The sequence below is a fragment of the Monodon monoceros genome, unplaced genomic scaffold (genome assembly GCF_005190385.1).
Source record: "Monodon monoceros isolate NGI ecotype Baffin Bay Population unplaced genomic scaffold, NGI_Narwhal_1 Super_Scaffold_19, whole genome shotgun sequence".
In the NCBI taxonomy this organism is placed as follows: Eukaryota; Metazoa; Chordata; class Mammalia; order Artiodactyla; family Monodontidae; genus Monodon; species Monodon monoceros.
This window is the reverse complement of record NW_021703775.1, coordinates 48,738,652-48,762,287: the sequence shown is the minus strand read 5'-3', so window position 1 is coordinate 48,762,287 and position 23,636 is coordinate 48,738,652. Positions and strand designations below refer to the sequence as shown.

Sequence of the window (23,636 nt, the reverse complement as noted above, 5' to 3'; positions counted from 1 at the left end):
CCTCCCGCCGCCCCCCCCGCCCCCCCCCCATCACCCCACCACCCAGAAAAGACAAGGTCCTAGAGGGGGAGGGTGGTTTCAGACCTGCCAAAGGCCCCAGCCATCTGCTTCCAGGGGCATCTAAACGTAACTCCTATACCTGCCCCCACCCCGCCCCACTTCTGCTGCAGGGAGCACCCTCTCCCCCCACTTGGGGGCTGGAGACTCCAAAGGAAGACGAGGAGAGAAGAGAATGGAGAATCAGACACCAGAAAAACTTTGGGGGATCCAGGGCGGGGAGGAGTGCGGAGAGAAGCGGGGACGAAGCAGGGGGTGGGGTGGGGCAGGGGCGGCAGAGCCTCTGCGGAGTGGCCACGCCCTCCCCGCCCCTCCAGTCTCGCGCTCCGGGCCCTCCCTCTCCTCCCCATATCCTCCCCCTCCTCGTCCTACAGCTTCTCCTCCCCGGGTGGATGGCGGCGGCCAGAGTCGGAGCCCCAGCCGCGCTGCCCGTGAGTGACCGCCCCCAGGGGACAGACGGGGAGGCATGGGGAGCCCCCTCTCCGGGGTGGGTTACCCCCGGTTTGCTGGGAAAGTTTGAGAAGGGGGGCCGCAGCCGACGTCGCGGGACGCAGGCATCTCCCGGGCAGGCTGGGTGCCCCGCGCGGTGCCCCTTCTCCCCCTCGCCGCCCTCGCAGCCCCCAGAGGGCAGGGCCCGCACGGGGTGAGCCCCACCCGGCTTCCCGTCTACACCACAGCTCTGGGGCTGCTGCTGTGACCTGGGTCCCGCTCTCAAGAGAAAGAAAACTCAAGCAGGAAAGAAAAGAATCTAGACTCAGCTCCAAGGGGGGGTGGGGGGCGGGGACTCGTTACAGCCCGTGCGGCCCTGGCCTCCCGGCCCAGGGTCACCAGCCCCGGTCCTCCATCCCTCCCCCGGGAGGCTCAGCATCCCCCCACCCCCAGGACTCTCACTTTCCTTGTGTTTTCCTGGCTCCTGTTACTCATGCTGCTACCTTCTCCACCCCCGTCCCCCCCCCCGACCTTTCTCCGGGAGGCTCCTGTCCCACTGGCTGATATCTCCAGCCTGGTGCCCCCTCCAGCCCTAGAAGGCGATGACCCAGGCCAGGGAGCCATAGCCACAGGGGTCTTCACACTTGTCCAAAGATTTCCTGCAGGAAGGACTTTAAGTAGGAGTTGATGTTCGATCCCCTGGCCGCACAAATCATGCCTTGTGTGTCCAAGGGGAAATGAAAATATATTCCTCCTTGGGATTTTACTATTTCTGTTGGACATCTTTTTTTTTTTCAACCTCTCTGACTGTGCTTTCTTCCAATAATAATGATACGTCATTTAATTAGCCTTTCTAATTCTGAAAGAAACAGGAAAAAATAATAAAGAAAAAAATAGAGAAAAAGAGTGCTTGCTAAAAATACTGTGCAGAACCTGATCTTTGGAAAGTAAAGACTTCATTCCATACTTAACTGTTTTAGTGGGAGATGAGAGTTCACTGTATCTTATTTTCGGACTACCCCAAACAGATTATTGCAGCCTCCCCCAGGCTAGAAGTTTTCATTTGCCTGACAAAAACCGCAGTGTTTGTTGGCATTCCCCAGCCTGGCTACTCACCCTGCATTTCTCTTCCCTCCTACTAGCCCTCCTCTCCATCCCTCTCCCTCCCACCTTCTCATAAACAGGAGTTGTGAAAACAAGGCAATGGAAGAGGCAAAACTGAGCAGGATCGCAAAGAAAAAAACAGCCTCACTTATTTTAATCCTGAGGCTGTTGCTTCAACTTGACTCCATTTGGGTAGAGGAATGTTTAGTTCACTTGTGTGGTTTTTATGTCTGTTCTCATTAGGGTTGAATCAGTGTTTCCATGACAGCCTTAGTTCTCTGGGTGCTGAGAAGGAGCTTGTTAATTCTCAGATGGGTCTGGTCAAGCCTGGAATCTGGAGGTTTTTGGATTTTTTCTTTTAAGGGGTTGATCTGGGTTGATATTACAAACTTCTGCCCACTCACTCAGAACTGGAGCAGCCGGGGGCAGCCTGAACTGGGGTTTGCTTCCACGTGACCAAGGAAGAAAAAGCTTTCCTAAGGAGTGAGCTGTATGAACAGGATTGTGGGGAGTGTTGAACTTTTATTGTTTTTAGGGAGAATGCCCTTCTCAAGAACATAAGCCATTCCTGTTTCTATATAAACAATAAATGTGGTTGTAACATATGTCTTAGATCAGCTTCAGAACAACCCGTCAAAACAGGTCAAGGTGTTGAACTATTCAGAAATAAAGATTTTTTAAAAAAATGAATTTCATTGGAAAGAAACTTCTTTATTTTAAAAAGGATATAATTCATTTTTCTCTGCTGATTGAGTGTGGTAGTTCCCCATTACTATGAATTAGTAAGGTTTTACTGTGGTTTCAAAATGTCATTAGTAAGAAAGTGTTGTGACTTCCATTCAAAAAGAAAGCCCTTAAAAGTTTTGAACTTGTTTGGCCCTGGTGCTTAGAAAAACAATGCACTCAGATAAAAATCTTCAGTCTCTTCCTCTTCCTGAGAATTTTTAATAGTGTATTTAATGTCCCAGAAGTCAGCCTTATACTATTTGCAAAGAAATTGCCTTTCTGCCGTGTTCAGCTTTTGTACCACCTCATGGAATCTTGTTAAACTTGGTGGTTTGCCATCATGCACGAGGGTTTGCTGTGCAGCCCCAAATGGCTGCTCTGGATTCTGGGGATGTAATGAAGGCTGGCTGATGGAGCAGGTGGTCTGGATGGTGAGATGAAGGCTGCATCCCCAGTTAGCCAATAGAAAGCAGCCAGCTATCATCTGATGGGTCAGATGAGTTGGAAACAGACGAACAGTGGAACCTGCAGAGGAGAAAGGAGGGAAGGGGTTATTTTTACTTCTTATTTGTTTTAAGAAGTAAAATAACCTAAAGGAATATGATGTGGCCTTTTAAAATCATGTTGTACAAGGATACCAAATTATATAGACATGCTTAGGGTATTTTGTTAATTTTTTTTTTTTTTTTTGCGGTACATGGGCCTCTCACTGTTGTGGCCTCTCCCGTTGCGGAGCACAGGCTCCGGACGCGCAGGCTCAGCGGCCATGGCTCACGGGCCCAGCCGCTCCGCAGCATGTGGGATCTTCCCGGACCGGGGCACAAACCCGTGTCCCCTACATCGGCAGCTGGACTCTCAACCACTGCGCCACCAGGGAAGCCCTATTTTGTTAAAATTTAAAAGCAGATTATGAAATAGAAAGCATTGTATCTCACTCTTTGAAAATACACCCCCAAAATACTGGAATTGCATGCATGAAAATGGATGGTGGGATTACAGGTACTTTTGATTTTCTTTGTGCTTGCCTGTATTTCTCAACGTTTTTACATTAGTAATAGCTAACATTTATTGAGTATAAAGCACATACATATAGTATTTCATTTTAAAACTCTTTGAGGTAAGTACTAATATTATTCTCATGATATAAGATTCAGAAACTAGAATCAGAGGGTTGCATAGCTACTATGTGCTAGAATCAAATCTTGAAATCAGGTCAGTGGCCAAAGTCTATTCATATCAATCACTGCTGTCTACCATCTCCATGCACATGTATTATTATTATTTTTTTTAAATTTAATTAATTAATTAATTAATTAATTTATGGCTGCGTTGGGTCTTGGTTGCTGTGCACGGGCTTTCTCTAGTGCGGCGAGCGGGGGCTACTCTTTGTTGCGGTGCGTGGGTTTCTCATTGCGGTGGCTTCTCTTGTTGGGAGCACGGGCTCTAGGCGCGCGGGCTTCAGTAGTTGTGGCATGTGGGCTCAGTAGTTGTGGCTCATGGGCTCTAGAGCACAAGCTTAATAGTTGTGGCACACGGGCTTAGTTGCTCCGCGGCATGTGGGATCTTCCCAAACCAGGGCTTGAACCCGTGGCCCCTGCATTCGCAGGCAGATTCTTAACCACTGTGCCACCAGGGAAGTCCAACATGTATTATTATTGTTATTTTAATTATAAGAAAAAATAGAAAAGGAAGGGAAAGTAATTTGTGGTTCAGTAAGTACTGATATTTTGATTAATTGTAAAATACCTCTATCTCCCATTTCTTCCATCTCCCACTGTCACTTCTCTTTGGAAGTCCTTGGGAATTGCTCCAGACTTAGCCAGAGGTAGCTCACCTTCCCTTGGGAGCCAGCTATACCCAGGAGAAATAATCCAGAATTCCTCAGACGCTTCCTGGACAGCCTGGAATTCCAGGAACCCCATGGGATTCTGGAACAGTCCTGGTAAAAGGCAGGATTTTTAAAGACCAGCAAATTACGTCTTCGGAGCCCTACCAGTATGGGTGTTCATTTTTCTTGGCATTGTCAGGGGAGTGAGATGGGTAGGAAGGCCCAGGGAAAGCTGCCAGGCTCCCATTTATCTTATCTATGTGTTATATGGAATGTCAGGATAGGTAGGTCAAGGATTTACCATGGAACAGGAAAGGAAGAGAAAAGTGTATTGCTTCTCAATGTTGATTACTGTGAAAACACAATAATAAACTATTTTTTGGAAGCCTGGCTATGTGGGTGATCCCATGCATTGGCAAGATGAACCAGAGATGGAGATGTTCTGGGGATAGCTCTGGGGAAGCAGCCCACATCCTGTACCACCATGTATCTTCACAGGCACCCAGGTCCCTAGACGTCACCTTATCCATCCTCTTCCTGGAATATACCTAAAGATGGACTTTTCTAAAACACTTGGTCATTCAAATAACACACCTTAAGTAGGAGGCTTTATCTCTTTTATTCTTCAAGGAAAAGTTTTCTGAAAGGCTGATGCTTCTAAATCACCTTCTTGTTGAAAAAAAATTGTAAGAGTCAAGGATCTCTTTCCCACATTATCACACTTGGAACAAAATCCCAGATCTTGTATCTGTTTGACCATATGAGAAATGTCTTTGTGGTCTCAGTGCCAGGAATAGTTCTTGTGAACAACTTGTCTGTTTTGTCTTGTGGGTGCTGTGAATCCTTTAATTGATGTTTCCCATTTCCTATTTGGCCAAAAGGAAGACAGGGCCAACTTAGTGGCCTACTTCTAGCATATGCATAGGACTTTATGGCCTGTACTTTGAATAACTAATAACATTATATACCTCCTATTTACTTGGTTCCACCTTTCTCACCTACTTTACCTTGTTTTGTTTTATTTATCCAATGCATTTTGGAGGCTGCTACTTCTGATACCCCACTCCTTCCTTCTGAGTTCATATCAATGGAAATTTAGAAGTTCTTTCATAGAAGGAAGGCCTTTGGTAAACTTTAAAATATTTATATTGCTGAAAATGTCTTTATTTTGCTCTTACAAATGAGAGTTTGAGTGAGTGTGGAATTCTGGACTCATAATTATTTTCCTTCAGTATTTGGAACATATTACATAATTGTCTTCTTTCGTCTGTTGCTACTCCTAAGAATACCAAGTAACCTTGGGCAAGTTTCCTAATTTCTCTCAGTCTCCTTGTCTATAAAATAGATAATAGTATCCACTTTAAGGATAATGTATGCAGAATGTCAGAATAGTGCCTGCCATAAAAGGAAGCACACAATAATTGTTAGCTATTACAATTACTTTTATATTTTTTCAGAATTTCTTGGCTTTCTTGGATTTTACTGGTTCATATAAATGTTAGTTTGTCTAGTTGCACACAGGCAAAAAATCATGTTGGTATTTTTATTGATTTCATTCAATTTATATTCCAGAGAACTGACACCTTTACAATATCAGGTCTTCCCATCTTTTCCTTTTATTCAGGTTAAAGATGACTGGTGATTTCCCACATAACTGTTTTACACAGCTCTTGCTATATTTATTTTGTATAGGTTTTGTTGATATTATAAGTATCTTTTTTTCTTATTATAATTTCAAATTGGTTATTTGCTGGCCCATAGAAACGTTCCTGATTTTTGAATTTTGATCTTGTATCAAGCATCCCAGCTGATTTCTCTTATTAGTTCTAAGAGTCTGTATGTAGATATTCTTGAATTCTCTAGGTAGGCAATCACAAAATAATATTTATCTTTTCTTTTTAATTCCTTATGACCATATCTTTTTCTTATCTTATTGCATTGGGTAGACCCTCAGTACAGTATTTAATAGTAACAGCGATGGCGAACATCCTTGTCTTCGTACTGTCTTTAACAAGTGCTCTTAAAATTTCTCCATTAATCGTGAAGTTTGCTTAAGGTTCCAGTAGATATTCTTTATTAAATTAAGGATGTTCCCTCTATTAATATTTTTTAATAACTTAAACATTTTATCATGACTGAGTATTGATTTTATGTAATGCCTTAATGTTTTTATGTAAATTATATGAGGTGATATAACTTTCTTTCTTAATATTATAAAGTGATAATATGAGTATATGTAATTACTTTGAGTCATACTCACATATATATATACACACATATACAGATATGTTCTTTTATTCTATGGGATATCATTTGCTAGTATTTTGTTTAGGATTTTTGCAAATGTTCGTAAGTGAAACAATTGGTCTGTAATTTTCTTTTTTTAAAAAATATTGTTCTTATATTGTTTGGTATCAAGTTTATATTAACTCAATGAAATAAGCTGGGAAACTTCTTCTCTTTCATGTATATTTTTCTTAAGCAGTTTGTGAGAGATAAAGACTATTTCTTAGAAGTTTGGTAAAATTCATTGTAAAATCCTCTGAACTGCTTAGTCAGGGTATGTGTGTCAAGTTTTTGACAATTGAGTTTCATAAATGATTATTGATAGATTTGATCTATTTCTTTTTGATCCAGTTTTGATAATTTGTTTGTTTAGATGATCCATTTCATGTGTTCTCAAATTTATTAGCATAAATTTATTCATAATTTTCTTTTATGGTTTTTATAAATATTGACTATGTTTTAAGATATGTTCCCTTTTTAGTTCTTAATATTGTTTTTTTGTTGTTGTTTTAATTAATTTATTTTATTTTTGGCTGTGTTGGGTCTTCGTTGCCGTGCGCGGGCTTTCTCTAGTTGTGGCGAGTGGGGCGAGCTACTCTTTGTTGCGGTGCGTGCATTTCTCATTGCAGTGGCTTCTCTTGTTGCTGAGCATGGGCTCTAGGTGCACAGCCTTCAGTAGTTGCAGCACACGGGCTCAGTAGTGGTGGTGCACGGGCTTAGTTGCTCAGCGGCATGTGGGATCTTCCCGGACCAGGGCTCGAACCCGTGTCCCCTGCATTGGCAGGAGGATTCTTAACCATTGCGCCACCAGGGAAGCCCCTTAATATTGTTTATTTGTGCCATCTCTTTTTAAAAATTAATATAGAAGTCTACTTAATTAGTCTTTTGATAGAAGCAGCTTCTTTCTTATCTATACTTTTTGCTTTTCATTTCTTTTTTTTCCTCTTATTTTTATTATTTTTCCTTTCCATTTCTAGCTACTTGAGTTAACTTCTAGCTCATTTATTTTTTGTTTTTCAATAAATGCAGTTTAGAGAATTCACTGGTGGGCCAATGGTTAGGACTTGGCACTTTCACTGCCATGGCCCGGGTTCAATCCCTGGTCAGGGAACTAAGATCCCACAAGATGTGTGGCACGGCCAAAAAAATAAATGCATTTCAAAGCTATAAAGTTAGCTCTACATATTGCTTTAGCCACATCATACAAGTTTTGATATGTGTACTTTCATTACCACTTGGCTCTAGACTTTTTTTTTTCTATTATAACTTTTTTTTTAATTGGGGTATAGTTGTTTTGCAATGTTGTGTTAGTTTCTACTGTACAGTGAAGTGGAGTTCCCTGTGCTATACAGCAGGCTCTCATTAGTTATCTATTTTATACATATTAGTGTATATATGTCAATCCCATTTTCATATTTCTTTTATTTTCTTTTTAACCCATGGATTTAATTTTCTATTTTCAACTTTTAAGAAAACTTTTTCTTAACTTTGTTTAAATTATTGTTGATTTCTAATTTAGTTGCATTATGAAAAGACAGCATGGTTTGTATAATAGCAATCCTCTGTGTCCGATTACATAAACAATTTTTCCAAATATTGCATGTGTGGTTTAAAAGAAAAATATATTCCCTGCTTGGTGGCTGCGGCATTCTATATCAATCTAACAGGTCAAACTTATTAACTGTGTTTTTCAAATTTCTCATGTTCTTTCTGATTTTCTTTTGCCTGCTTTCTGAGTTCTCTTCAGTTTCTTGAGAAAGGAATGTTAAAATCTTCCACTCTGTGGATTTGTCAATTTCTCCTTGTAATCCATCAATGTTTGTGCAAGTTCATGATTGTTATTTCTTTGGGGTGAATTTATTATGTTATGTACTGTCCTCTGTTATTTCTGTTGATGCTTTTGGCATAAATTCTATTTTGCCTGAAATTAATGTTGCTATACCTACTTCCTCTTGGTTATTACTTTTTGTATGTCTTTTTATATCCTTTTATATTAACTTCTCTCTATAATTTTGCCTTAATTGTTAATCTTAGGAACAGTTTTTATGTGTAGCTTCATTTTCATTTTTATTATAACCTGAAAATGTGTCTTTTTAATAATTGAGTTTAAACTTTTACATTCTTTGTAATTTATATGCATTTGACCTCTTTCTGCCATCTTAAGTTTTTGTTTTTCCTATTTAGCATTTTTTGTTTGCTTCTTTTATACTTCTTTGCATAGTTTTCTTTGGATTGATCAAGTTTTATATATTCCTACTTCTGTCAACTGTTTTGAAAGACAAAATTCTATTTGTATTACCTTTTAGTATTCTTAAATTTTTAACATGTGCATCCATTTAATCTAAAGTTAATCAATTTCTCTATTTCCTGTCAACAATGCAGTAGCCTTAGATGGCTTTAAATCTAATCTGCCTCTCTTCCGATCTTCCTGGTTATTGTGGTCTAGTGGTTTGATCCCACATTGTGTATAGTCCTCTCCCCACCCCTGCAATTAGTCATCATTGTTATTTCCACTTTTTTTTTCTTTTTTACAGTCAAAATTTATTTAACTTTACCAATTTCTTATCTCAACATTGCCTCTTGCATACCGTTGTATACTTCTGTGTTCATTTTCTTCATATTAGTAATTTTTTCACTGAAGGTCTAGAGTTGTAATACTCCAATCTTGTGGGTAGTTTTGGTTTTGTTTTGAAATTGTCTTTATTCATGTCCCACTTGAGAGATAATTTATCAAGGTATAGAATTCTAAGTCGATATTTTCCCCTCAGCGTTTTGTAAATTATTACTCCACTGTCTTTTCATCTCAGTTGTTCCTTATGGGAAATCTCTTTTCGGTCTGCCGTTCTTTTGCAGGCAATTTATTTTCTCTCTTGGAGACTTTCAGTCTGATCTTTTTGTCTTTCATGTTGTGCCTTTTCATTATAATGTGTCCAGGGATAGTCTGTTTTTATATATCCTACTTGGAATTCAGTGTGCTCGTTAATCTGAAGACTCATCTCTGTTTTCATATCTAAAGGTTTCTCAGTTGTTTTCTCCACAAATCTATTTTAAAGTAGATTGAGCACTTATTGTGTATCAGGAATGCTTCCAGGTGCTAGAGATATAGAAAAGAGCATAAGAGACAAAAGCCCCTACCCTGATATTGAGTCCCTCATACTCTGTGTTCTCTCCTTTTGAAATACCCATTAGGCAAATGTTGAACCTTCTCATTTTATCTTCTATGTCTTCTTCGTCTAAGATTTCTCTTTCATACTACAATTGACGCTTGAACAACGCACGAGTTAGGAGTGATGACCCTCTGTGCAACTGAAAATCTGTTTATAACTTATAGTTGGCCCTTCATATATGCAGTTCTTTTGTATCTGCAGTTCCTCCAAGTCCGTGGTTCCACATCTCCCAGATTCAACCAACTGAGGACCGTGTAGTACTGTAGTATTTACTGTTGAAAAAAATCTGCGTATAAGTGGACCCTCATGGTTCAAACCCATATTGTTCAAGGGTCAACTATATATATCTCTTTATCTCTCAGCTATATTCTGAGTGTTTTTTTAGTTCTATTTTCCAGTTTATTAATTTTTTTCAACTGCATTTGGTCTACTGTTCAACCCATCCATTGTTTTTTTTTTTTAATTTAATGTCTATATATTTTTATTTCTAGAATTTCTATTTGGTACTTGATATCTACCTGTTCCTTTTATTAATATTATCTCTTTGCCTTTTAATTTCTAGTCCTTTTTATGTCTTTCAGTATTTTAAACATATTGTAGTTTTAGATTTTTTGTCATTTCTGCTTTTGAATTTTTTAATTACGATTCATTTTCTCTTGTGTCTTGCATCTTCAGTAGGAGCTGTGTTCCATAGAAATCCTATGTACCTCAGGATTGCTAGCATAGCACTATAAAGTGATTTCACATTTGCTCCTGCTGATCCTCTCTGGGTTTTACCCATTCCAAATTAGCCTTTTTGTTAATGTCTTGGCATACAGGCCCTGTATAACCTGAAGGTATGCATTTAAACCTTGTTCCTGCTTTGTGCTGTAAGCCTGGATTTCAATTTTTTTTAGGTCACTCATTTACTACTCTTTGCCCAAGCAGATGACAAGCTTTCTTACGGTCTTCCTCAGATTGGCAAGTGATGTTCCTCTCGAATTCTTTCACTTATGAAGTAGGCCTTTATGACCTCCAGCTTTTATGTAATTGCTTCACTGACAGCTCCTGGCATCAGGTGGCCATTACTGGACTCCCGCCACTGCATGCATGTCATTAAAGTCTCAGCTGCCAGCCATTTAGGCCTCTAACTGGTCTGGATGGTTCCTTGAGGCCCTTAGCTTCAGCTTCCACTGACTGATCTGCTTTGACTTCCCTCCTTATTTCTGGTATCTGGAGATTTCTGTTTTATCTATGTTTTATGTGGTAATATTTGTTGTTATAGTTTTGTTCAGTGTTTTGAAGTGTTTGGATTGGAAGGGGTAATTTCTTATGTCAACTCAACCTGTCATATTGACTGAAGTTTTTAACTACTGATTTTAAAGTTTATATGTAAAGTAGAATACAAGTAAGTAGATGGATCTACGTTAGCCCCTGGATGTGAAATCCACTACTACTGAGTGAATGCAGCCCTAACAGTACAGTGTGCTAACACCAGCGTCACAGGGGGACTCTGCACTGTGGGATGGTGTCTCGCTCAACATCTGGCCACATGTTCTTAGTCCAGAAGAGATCTGAATTTCCTCAACACCGTTCCAGTCCCCAAATGCTGTCCTTTAGATTCTTTATAGTAGATTAAAACCTTCTCACAATCAACCAGCATCCTAACTCATACCGATGTTGAGAAGAAAAGCCTTTATGGAGAGGTTCCTGTTCCCTTTGGTCATGGAGATGATGTTCTCTCTCCCCTGACATGTGTGTTTACTTGTGTCTCTAACAGTGCAGAGAGGTTTACATTGAAAAATTGATTCTTTACTTGTGGCTGATAGCATCTCTGGGAATGTTGATCGAGATCAGCAGAGCTTGTTTATAATGTTTAAAGAAATCTATATAGACATATCTTTCCCATACCTCCCAACAAATTCTATTATTTTAAGGAAACCAAACCAGCAGTCATCTTTGGCCGCCTTCTCTGGCCCTCACATCTATGTGATAATGGAAAAGAAATGGACTTAGGAGTCAAGCAGATCTGGGGTTGAATCCAAGCTTTGCCACTAACTTAGATGTGTGGCTCACTGTGTTCAGGCTGCTATAACAAAATACCGCAGACCAGGTGGCTTATTAACAATGGAGATTTATTTCTCACAGTTCTAGAGACTAGAAGTCCAAGATCAGGGTGCTGGCATGGTTCTGGTGAGAACCCTCTTCCAGGTTGCAGATGGCCAACTTCTGTCTGTGTGATTGCATGGTAGAAGGGGTGAGCTAGCTCTCTGAGGCTTCATTTATAAGAATCCCCATCATGAGGGCTCCACTTTCATGACCTAATCACCTCCCAAAAGCCCCACCTCCTAATACCATCACCTTGGAGGTTAGGATTTTGACATATGAATTTTGGGGAGACACAAACATTCAGACTATAGCAGTGGCTTTGGGCAAGTTACTTAACATCTCTGGGGCCAAGTTTCCTTTTCCTTAAAACAGTGATAATAAAACCTACCTCAAAAGGTTGTTCTGAAGATTAAGTGAGATAACAGGGAATAACATGGGCCACGTGCTTGGCATATGTTAATGCTCACAAATGTTAGTTTCCTCCCATCATCTCCCTTCCCCTGCATTGGTTCTTCTGAACCAGGATTGTGCTTCAGAAGTTCTAATCCGAGAGACCTCTGGGGAGAGGCCATGGGTACGTCTCCCAATATATTATATTTTCTTGGTAATCAGTTTAGATTTCTCTTGGATGAATTTCCACCATTTTTATTTTGCATCTGTACCACTTCTTCATAGCCCTCCCAGCCTATGGATCAACCTTTCTATAGAATAACTATGTTATTACTTAAGAACCATGCCTCTCTTAACCAGGAATATCTCTTTGCTTTATTTGTTGGTGCTTCTGTTCTTTAAGGAGATAAAAACCTTTCATTTCATTTTAGAATATAACCTTTTAAATGCGAAGACCTCAGAGAGCGTACATAAATAACAGAACTACTTCTGGGACTAGGTTTTCCCAAGAGAGATCATGAAGGCCCTGAGTGATTGAGGGGCGGGTGGGGTTAGGGAATTGACAAAGAAGAGGCAGCCATAGTGGATAGAAGAACTGAAGGTATTTCTTAAGGATTTCACAAGATGTAAAATCTGCCTATTTTACAACAATCATTTATCCAGGCCTGTGGAATCTGTACTTGGCCCAGAGCTTTTTTTATGTGTCTTATCAGAAATAATAATAATGATAGTTACGACTGTTCTTAAGTAGAGGAAAAGGACATCATGAAAACAGAACATAATTGGAATTACGGATATGCTTCCATATAAATGTCTGTGGCTCAGAGCACAAAAATAACTTTTCTTGCAGAGCTAAGCCAAGAGTTTCATGGAAGCGGCATTGAGAATCTAATTTAAAACAGCCGTGGCCCAGAAATTCAGAGTTGGGGCTGACACATTGGCCTCTGTTCATCCCTTTGAATGTTTTTTGTTTTTTTTTTCCCCCTAGCTCATGATAACTCATATTCAGGCCAATTTGGAGGCCCTAGAAAATGGTAATTGATGCCATCAACCTTGCTTTTGTTGGCCTCAGTTTACCGTTAATACAAACGTAGAGAAATGTTTTAATCTCAGATCTTTACAGCTGAGAACCCCGCCCCCCTCCTCCCGCTGTGCAGCTCCAGGCCTGTTGCTAGTTTGTGGCTTGAAGCAGAACCTTGTAAACTTTGTGAAAGCCCCTGGTGTCGCTGCTAGTCGTGACTGCAGTGGAAGGTGCCTAGTTGGGGTCATTCTAGGTAGCACACGGGTGGTCAGGTGTTGCTGATTCTCAGAAAAATTATCGTGGGGGAGGGTGGGGAATAGCAGTCAGGCTTTCCTAGGAACTGGGTGATAATCTGAGAATCTTCCAATTCCAAGAAGGCTCAGACCTGCCCAGATGAACATTTTTCCCTCATAAGGAAGGAAATTATTTTAGGGTTTCCACCTCATCCTCCCTTCATTCGTCTTTGACTCTAAACTCCCAGTGAGGATGGCCCTGTACCGCACCTGATGGGGTACCTGGCTTGAGACAGCCCCCTGCTTGTCGAGATGTGCCTCATCCCCACCCACACGTTCCCCTCTCCAGCCAGATGCTCGTACTTACCCACTCACACGTGCCCATCCGCATGCACACATAGGCTCTCACCGGCTCTGGGTGGAACCTGGCTGCAAAGTCCCCCACTTGTGGCATGCTTGCTGTTGGTCTGGCCAGAGGGGACGCCTTTCCCAGATCCTCACAAGGGCGCAGTGTGGGCCCCCCAACTGCATCGTGCCTACAGAGACCTGCAGAATCTCACCACCTGAGACAGGCGCTGGCTCCTTCATTGGTTTCCTAGTCTGTCTGTGCTCTTCATCCTCTGTTCCTGTGGAGAACTGGATCCTTTAATCCCATCCCTCCTGGAACTTTTCTGTTTGTCCTATTTCTGACTTGTTGCCTTGCTCCAACCTGACTTATTCATGCTTCTGGGACCCGACCTTACTTTGTTTAGGGCTTGTCCATCCCCATCCCCTTTTGGTAGATGTGGCTCATGCAAGCAGCCATCACTTATGGAACAGCTGCTCTGTTTGAGGATCCTGCACACCACAACTTGTGGTGATGCTACGGCTAACATCACTTTTCTGGTGCCACCACGTCACCGTGGAGAATGATGAAGGTGATGTGGTTCTGCACAGTTTTGCGGAAATTGCCCCAGGCCACGAGAGAGGTATGGGAAAACAATCTCTTCTCTTTTCTAATATTTCAGCCTTTAAAACTACGTGTGTGTAGGCAGGAGCCCTCAGGTTCAACCCTGGTTTCTTTCTTGGATTCCTGCCAGAGCTTCCTGTCTGGTTTCCCTGCCTCTGGCCTCACCCCTTGCACTCCATCCTCCACTGTCAGAACTTTCTAAGATTCTTATCTGATCCTGTTTATTCTCTCTCTAAATTCTTTCACTGAATCCTGTTGCCTTTAGGATAAAATCAAACTACTCAGCATGCTACAGCAGGGCTTCTGCACCTTACTCACCTATCTGCCTCTTTTGCTGTGTCACCCGCACGAACTCCTGGCCTCAGCCACGCCCATCTACCTGCAGCAACAGCTTCTCTGCTGCCTCCCTGGGTTTACACACACACTCGCCTCTCTCCACTCTGTTCTGCCTGATCAACTGATATCATCCTTCAAGATTCATCTCAGAACACTCTTCCTGAGGCCTCTTCAAACCACCAGAACCAGCAGCTTTATTCCTATCAAAATTATGGACATTACCACCATCTCTGGCACCAATCTTAATGAAGCATCTGGCTTAATTAAGTACTGCAATACCCTGCACTGGGCTTTATCACATTAACATAACATTTGAGAATTGTCCCTGCTAGACAGAGACTGCCCTGGGGTAACAGACTGTGACTTTTTCACTTGCACCAGTGCACAGCATAGTGTAAGGGTGCTCAGTTATCATATTGTTGAGTGAATGTGAGCATGCATGAAAGAATTAACTAATTCACACACACACACACACACACTGTGTGTGCACACACACACACACACTGCGTGTGCACACACACAGCAGGATGTAGATCTGTATGGAAACTTCCTTCAACTCTTACTGGGATACTTACAAAGCACATAGTAGGTGCTCAGTGAATATCTGTTGAGTCAAAGAAAGAATGAATGCACATACACACAGACTATGGAAAATTTACTCCAAAATGTACCCTGAGCTGCAGTGTAGCCTCGCTTCCTCTAACTGCAGTAGAGAGAATGTGGGACTGGAAAACTAGAGATTAGAGGTCACGTTCATCTTCCTGACTACGTTAGCTGTGTGCATCACTTTACCTAGTTGGACCTCTGTTTCCTCATCTGTCAAATGAGTTGTTAGAAAAGATATTTAATGCTTATTGAACATTCTAGATTCAATATTTATCAGAAGGCTTAAAGTCAAATGACCAGCTGCTTTCCATTAAGTGGTATGAATTTGGGACTTATATTTTTTGGCCTCATCACGGAGCACGTTCATGACAAGCCCTGGGAACCGGGCAGAACAGCAAAACCGAGCCCACGAGATGGACCAGAGTTTGCCCAAACTATGGCAGAAGGCCAAGACCTAGTTATAAAGCAAACACAGAGCTAAGGGGTGTGGCCGGGATGGGATGCCCCGAGCACGGCAGGGGCAGCCATCAGCGTCTGATGGCAGTCTGAGGTCAGAGGTGGCTGGAGATAACCAGGAAAGAAGCACTGACAGGGAATGGATAGCGTGCTTTCAGGGGTGTGCTGAAAATGTGCCCCTCGCTGGAGAGTCAGGAGAACCCGGTATAAGTCATCAAGACCAGCTGTCTTAAGTTGTCTGAAGAATGAGTAGGTGAAAAAGTGTTTAGGCTTAGTCTGTGTCCCTGCCAGAGCATGGATGGAAGCCAGGAGGAGGTTAATTGGGGGTTAATAGGAGGGAGAAAAGTTTAATTCTGTCCAAGTGGTAATGAGATGAACTCACTTATAAAGTAATGAGGTCTCGATTACTGCGAGTTTCCACAGCAGCTGCGTAATTCCTCAGCTGAGATGTGGTGTTAAAGATTCCCCGTCTGTGAAGGTCGGACTGGAGGATGTTTCAAGTTTTTCTTTTTCTGATTCTAAGAGAGGCTTTGCTTCTCATGTCTTCCCCAAATCTTGTTTAGGGAAACACTTCCGGATTTCATAGCCCTTCCTTTTGTGACGTGATCTCAGCACACCCCACTGTGATCAGCTTGTGACCAGCCTTTTTTGGGAACTCTTTGGTGCTTGAATGTCCCCCTTAAAGTGGAGCACCCTGGATGGGACCTCCTGTTTCAGGACGTGGCTTGGCCAGGACCTCTCCAGGGACATTCCACAATTATGACAGGTAGTGGACCTCTTAATTTCTCATCTACCTCCTCGCTCTGTGCTGAGCTGTAAGAGTGAACAGCAGTGAGCCTCAGCTTCTGGTGTGTCCTGCGCCACCTCAGGTGATGCACAGACTTCATTTCCTTCCACCTCGGAGGTGGATTTCAGATGTCTCTGTGGTAAATCTGCTCATCTGGACGCTGACTCTTAGGCTTGGGGGAAACTTTCTGTACTGGGATCTTCCATGGCATTCCATTCCTACCTTCTCAAGAGCCTCACATCTCACCCCAAATGCTTTCTCTCTCTGGTGTTTGTTTCTTTTCCCCTTTCTTTTTTCTTCTGCATTTCTTCTTTCCTGCTGAGTACTATGACATTTCTACTTGCGCAATGTTTTTCTTTTCAAATTCTTTGCCCTCCTTGTATCCTGGTGAATAAGAATGTGGGTGGCTTGTCAGCTCCATTGTGCATATGAAGAAAAATGCCCAGACAAGTTAAGTGATGTGCTTAATTTACTGGCAGAGCCAAAGAGGCTTTCAGGAACCGGGTTTCCTGACTTCTGTCCCAGCCACTGTCCTGTCCCAGAGGTCACACTGCATTTGCTAATAGCACTGTAGTCAAAAAGAGCATCAAGTATTTCTCTGTGTGTGTGCTCACTGTACCAAAAGAATTTACCCAGGGACCAATCCCAGGCTTTAGAGACTCAGTCTGTGAGCACACTGAAATAAACTAACAAGAATGACAAGAGCTAAAGAATTATGGACTGCTTCATATTTTTCAAAGAAACTTTCAGTTCTGTCACCTTATGTGATGCTCCCCAAAGCCCCTTGAGGTGGAAGACGCAAGGTGAGCCTCATTTTGCAGGCCAAGGTCACAGGTAGAGTCCAGGCGTGAGCTGTTGGGGAGGAGCCCATGAGCAGACACCCTGGCTCCTGGTCCACAAATCTTCCATGTGTTTGTGCTTCTGGAAAATCAGGGAAAGGGGAAGAGTTGTTTCCATCTGGTACCAAAGGCAGTGGAGACCCTGGGGGCAACCTAGGGTTCTGGGTTTGGCAGTTGGCCCAAGAAGTGGCCTCATGCTATGTTTGGAGGTGGGATCTGGGCCAGGGGGCTAGGGCAGGGGCAGGGGGTCAGGCTGTGGCCCTGGAGGTCAGGCCAACTCCATCCGAGTGGGTTGGGAGAATATAAGGCCAGGTGGGAGGAAGCGTGCAGGTTGGGGTGTCGGTAGTTAAGATGTGGGGAAAGGTGTGGCTTTCTAGGATCTGGTAGGTATGCTAGCTGGGGGTTCCAGAGTGTGAAGAGCGACCCGCTTGCACCAAATGTGAGTCTTGTTGCACTCTTGTGTTATTTGGCCATTTATTCAGCAGTATCAGCAAGCACCTACTGAACATAAGTAAATCTCTTACATAGTTACGGCTTTTCTTATGAAGACCTCATATATGTGTGCGTTTGTATCTGTATCTACCTATAGCTATCTACATATCTCTCTAGATCTCACATATATTTATTCTTATTAATGCACGTAAACAAACCATGGGGATACATAGTATTTTCCTCCATTCATGGATTAGGAAACTAAGGCCCAGACAGGTTAATTGGTTTGTCCAAATTCCTGTAGTTACTTAGAAACTGAGCCAAGTCCCAAATCCATGTTTTCTGAGTTCTTTTACTGGTACTTGTAACTGCTTTCCACATGGTAAGCGGTTCCTAACCTTCAAGGTGTAAGTATGCTTTGAAGAGAAATAGAGAAAAACACCTTCGTGGTTATCACTCAGGGTTTCACTTTATCTTTAGAGGCTGGAAAACCTAAATGCAGAGTTGAAATGCAATCTGAGCCCTTTTTATTAAACCCTCAAATGGGCATTTGTAGAGGTGGCATTCACTCTTTAAGTCAACCAGGTACAAGTCCTCTTCTTCGATTTGGAGTTAATGTCTGTGCTCTGGCGCATCCTGACCTGTGTCGGGCTCCCTAGTTGAATGGCCAAATGGAGCAGTGCAGCAGGAAGAATGGACTGGTTTCCTTGGTGAAGTGGTTACGGGTGAGAGGGCTGGGGTCATCGTGCCACCAATCTGGGTCCTCCTGCAGTGAAGCAAGTTCCCTATCCCAAAGCTCCCAGGGCTGGAATATGCAACTCAGCTCACAGCTCAGGTCTCCTTCCCTACCCCCATGGCCTGCTCCATGACCATGGGCTGAGCCCCTCTAAGCCCTGCGCCTGCCCCTGTAAAGGGCACATGAAGTTCTACTGCCCTGAGCCCTGGGATTTGGGCCCAACAAACTGAGCAAGGCTGACTCCTGGTGGTGAAGCCCCTGCGAAGGCTGCCTAGGTCAGGTGGGTGCTTCGCTGGAGACTGAGCTTCCTGGGAAGCCTGGGCCTGGCCATGAATTTTCTTTCACCTGTCAGAATGTTCTTCTGCCCCACCTCCCCACCCCTTTTCCTTTCCCCTGTGCTTTCATTGGCACAGTTCTTGCCCTACAGGTAGCCTATAAGAAACTCTGGGATGAGTCAGAACCTGGCTTCAGCATCAGGTACATTCTTCACTCATTCACCACACATTGGACCTATCAGTCTGTGCCAGGGCAAGGCACCCAGCCCTGAATAAGATCCTGCCAGTCCCTGCCCTGGGGTTGCTCCAGCCTAGAATGGAGACCCCAGGAGATACCCAGCCCCCTGTGACAAGTGCTGTTGCGAACTCCTGGCCAGTCACCTACTCTGGGGGGTTAGTGTCTGGTGCTCTTGTTTCTGTCACACTCTCCGGACCCCGACATCTACCTTGGGAGCCTTGCTCTGCTGCCCTAGAGCCACATCATCCTTGCTCCAGTTGTCTATAGCTGCAGAAAATCACTCCAAAGCGTAGAGGTTTTCATCGATGGATGAATGGATAAACAGAATTTGGTATACACATACAATGGAATATCTTTCAGCCCGAAAAAGGAAGTAAGTTCTGGCACGTGCTTCAACATGGATAAACCTTGAAGGCATAATGCTAAGTGAAATAAGCCTTTTGTGACAAGAGGACAAATGTTGTATGATTCCACTTATATGAGGTACCTAGAGTCATCAGATCCATAGAAGCAGAAAGTAGAATGGTGGTTGCCAGGGGCTGGGGTGGGGGGCATGGGAAGTCAGTGTTTAATGGGTACAGAGTTTCAGTTTGGGAAGATGAAAACGTTCTGGACATGGATGGTGGTTGCTCAACAATGTCAGTGTACTTAGTGTCACAGAACTGTATACTTACAAATGGTTAAAAGGGTAAATTTTATGTTTATGTGTATTTTACCACAAAAAATGTAGAGGCTTAAAACCACAATTTAGTATTCTCTCTCCTGGTTTGTGGGTTCCCTGGGCTCAGCTGGGTGGTTTTTGGTTAGGGTCTGTCATGTTGTTGTGGTCAGATGGTGATGGGGGCTGGAATCACTGAAAGCCCAAGGGGCTGGATGTCCAAGATGGCGCCTCACTGTGGCTCCTCCATGGCCTGGGCTTCTTATGTGGTCGCTCAGGGCTCCAACAAGCAGGAAATGGCAGCTGCTGGGTCAGCTCAGGCCCAGAGTTGTCACAGTGTCACTTCTGCCACATTGTATTGGTCAGAGGAGCAAAAGGCCCACCAAGATTCAAGGGGAGGGGAAAGAGAGCCCCCTCTCAGTGGGGGAGGGACAAGGTGACCTTTCAGAAGGGCATTAGATGGGCGATATTGCTGTGGCCATCTTTGGAAAACTTGCAGCCTGGGCATGGTTGCAGGAGTCCTAAGGTATTTAGGTAGGAAGGGGTCTTCAGGGAGGCACATACTTCTCTGCAGACTCCTTTTTAGGAGAATTCATCTTCATAACTTGTTAGAGTTTGAAGGGCCCTTGAAACCACTTGCTAGCAGGGACTTGTTTTAAATTACAGAGCAGAGGGAAGCAGAGCTGGAACCAAACCTCCCAAACACTGGCCTCCTGGCTCCCAGGCTGGGCAAGCAGCTGTGGAGACTGTTAGCAGTAGTACAAAGATCTGGTGGAGAGATGGGTGTGGCGGGAGAGCAGAGCCCTGGGTGGTGTCCACTGGAGACCCAACATCTTAGAGGCTGGGTGAGCCCCTTGCTGTGCTGGCTGGTTCTCACAGGAGCACACGGGCCTCGCTGGGCAGGGCTATGCAGAGGCACCTGGGGCGCTTTGTGAGGATGTTGGAAGTTACTCATTTACATGAAGACTCTGAGTCAGGATGAAGGATGTCACTCTGCTATAGGCTTAAGTGCCCAGGTTGACACTGAGAGACCCCTAAGTTTCAATATAAGCCAACACCCATGGCTGAGAGTGTCATATGACAATTCCATTCATTCATATCCACTCACACATTTCTGATCAGACTTTGCTCTAAGTGCAAACTTCTTTGTAAAGCCTTTAATGGCCTTCGAAATGTGATAAAATTAACAAATATTTTGCACACGCTCCCTTTGGACTTAGAGACACAAGTATTAGTTTTGTGTGTGATATCTGCATTTGAGACTAAGAGCCCAATAAATGTTGATCTATATTTGGTTTGTAAATAGGACCTTACTAAAGGATTTTTTAAAATCTTTCCCTATTCTTGGAATTGCTCAAGTTTTGCATATTTGTACACACATACATTCATGGAATTCCTGACAGTGGTGAGAATCTAAACAAACGTGCTGTGCCCTCTGTACGTTAGTGCTTCCTGCCTCTGCATTCCCACTGATGTGGACATCGCCAGGGGAGCTTGGTGGTCAGCAGTAGCCTCGGACTAGCCACGGATAAACCAAAATGCATTTGATTTGGAGAACGCAAACAGCCCCGATCACCTCTGAGGTCATCTCCGTGGCTCGTGGCCCGGTTTGGGCAGCCGGAGAGGAGACCTGCCACGGCGATGTTCAGGGTGTGTGTGACTGGATTTTGTGTCTGCGTAGTGGAGCGAATGCAGTCAGCTGGGAGAAATTCCCTTATGCTGGTGTCAGCTGGCATGTGATGCAAATGCACAGACACGTGGGCAGAGGGTATGATCACTGTTGCCTGATCTGCTGCCCCTTGTCTCTGCCCAAGCAGATGCCCCCTCCCCAGGAAGCCTCTTGCCCTTGAGCCGGGACTTTCCTCTCCAAACCTCCCAGTGCACATTAGTGCAGGAGAGTGGGCACATTCTGCCTGCCATTTGTGGCTTTCTCTGGTCTTTCCTTCCAGGTTGTAAGTACCTTAGTGTTGTTGAACACAAGTTCATGTGCCCAACACACAGTGAAGCCAAACAAACTAAAACATTGGAGTTTGGAGGGGAGAAAGGTTTATTGCAAGGGCCATACAAGGAGGATGGGGCGTCTCATGCTCAGAAGACCTGAACTCCCCGACGGGTTTCAGGGAAACATTTTTAAAGGCGAGGTGAGGGAAGGGAGTCACAGGGTGTGTGATCAGCTCCTGCACAGTTCTCTCTTTGGTTGTTGGTGAAGTAACAGAACAATGTCTTAGGGGTTAACACTATCAATCCTCAAGATCTAGTAGGTCTGGCGACCATGTGCTCATGGTCATTAAGTAGTTAACTTCTTCCACTTGGTGGGGGTTTTAGCAACTGTAAAACAACTCAGGAAATGTGCATTAGATACAGTTATCTAGGAACTTCAGGGAGGAACTAGAGATTCTGTGGCTGCCATATGACTGACTTACTGTTTAAATTGTTACCAGTTCTTCTGGCCCAACTGCTACTTTTGTCACTACCTGTTCACATCCTTTCAATCATTAATTCTTGAACCAGGCTTCTGTGACCCTGGGGAGGCCTGGGAGACTACAGCTTTTATACAAACAAGAGGCAGGCAGAGGACATGGCAGGAGGGGTCGGTTGCAGGAAGGCCCCATAGGTTACATTAGGAGCAGGAATCCATAGTAATAACAGCCTCTACTTATGATCTCCCCCACCACCTACCATTTTATAGATGCACGTACTTAGTTTGTTCTGGCTGCCATAACAGGACACTACACTACACACTGGGTGGCTTCAACAACAGAAGTGTATTTCTTACAGTTCTGGAGGCTGGAAGTACAAGATCAAGGTGTCGGCAGGTTGGGTTTCCTCTGAGGCCTTTCTCCTTGGCTTAGGGACAGCTGCCTTCTCTCTGTGTCCTCATATGGCTTTTTCTTTGTGTGTTTGAATCCCTGATGTCTGTGTGTCCTGATCACTTCCTGTAAGGACACCATTCAGATTGCCTCAGGGCTTACCCCAATGGCCTCACTTTAACTTAATTACCTCTGTAAAAACCGTTTCTCTAAATACAGTCACATTGGGAGATACTGGGGGTTAGGAATGACTTGGGGGGGGGGATATAGTTCAGCCCCAAACAAATCCTAAAAGTTAACAATTATCATCCCTCTTTCAAGCCTGGGGAAACTGAGGCTCAGGGAATTAAAGTAACTTGCCCCAGGTCACACAGGTAGTCAGTGGCAGGACTGGGATTCACAGTCTAAACCCTTCTTTCCCCACCAGACGACCAGTGACTCAGGTCTTAATCTGTGGTCTGCAGTGTGCTCCACCCAGGATCCAACACTCAGAAGACATAGTAACTTACTCACTGAATGAATGAGCAGGGTGTGTGGGACAAGAATTTGTACCAGAATGTTTGGCAGATGTTCCGCAAAGTTCAGCATCCAAGGGTCGAGATCCTGCACCTCTTTTGGCATATGATGGTCCTTAACTTCTCGTACGAGCTATTCCAATCTGAACGCAGTGTGATTAGTGTGTCAGAAGGAATCACATTTTAAAGCGTTAATTAGCCTTTCTGGGCCATTTAGCTACTGCCTCCTCTCAAAACACTAAAAGCAATTACATGGTAATTAAGAAAAATGACCAATTTTCATAGCAAAGTGGTTGACTTTGGTTTTCCCCCCACTAAATATTGAAGTCCAGAGAGAGACTCTCTTTATAGTTCTTTAAAATACCAGGACTTTCTGCTTATCTTCAGGAGGTCCCGTGGGCCTGGGGGCTGGGGGAGAAGAGAAAAAGGAGGAGATTTGCATATTTAAGATGTGTGATCTGAGCCAACGCCCCTGCAGCTACAGCTAACTATATCCCACATCTTCTTCATGGTTTCCTTTGAGAACTCAGAATCCAAATCCAGGAGCTGCCATCTAATAACCACAGGGCCCCCCACCCAGCCCTGCCCTGGGGGCCCCTATGGAGATAATGCCCTCGCTCCTGAGCAACCCACGGGATATAAATACCAACAGGCAGTCCTGAAAGCGGGC

At 43.7% G+C, this 23,636-nt stretch overlaps 1 protein-coding gene across 2 annotated transcripts in view; it reads left to right on the top strand.

The window, feature by feature from the left end:
* Positions 1-387: 387 nt before the first annotated feature.
* The window catches only part of STON1 (stonin 1), a 54,773-nt gene continuing 31,524 nt past the window's right edge, over positions 388-23,636 (top strand). For both annotated transcript variants that reach the window (XR_003794936.1, XM_029232234.1), the window contains exon 1: positions 388-488. The gene's annotated coding sequence lies outside the window, so the exon portion shown is untranslated. The remainder of the gene's footprint in view (positions 489-23,636) is intronic.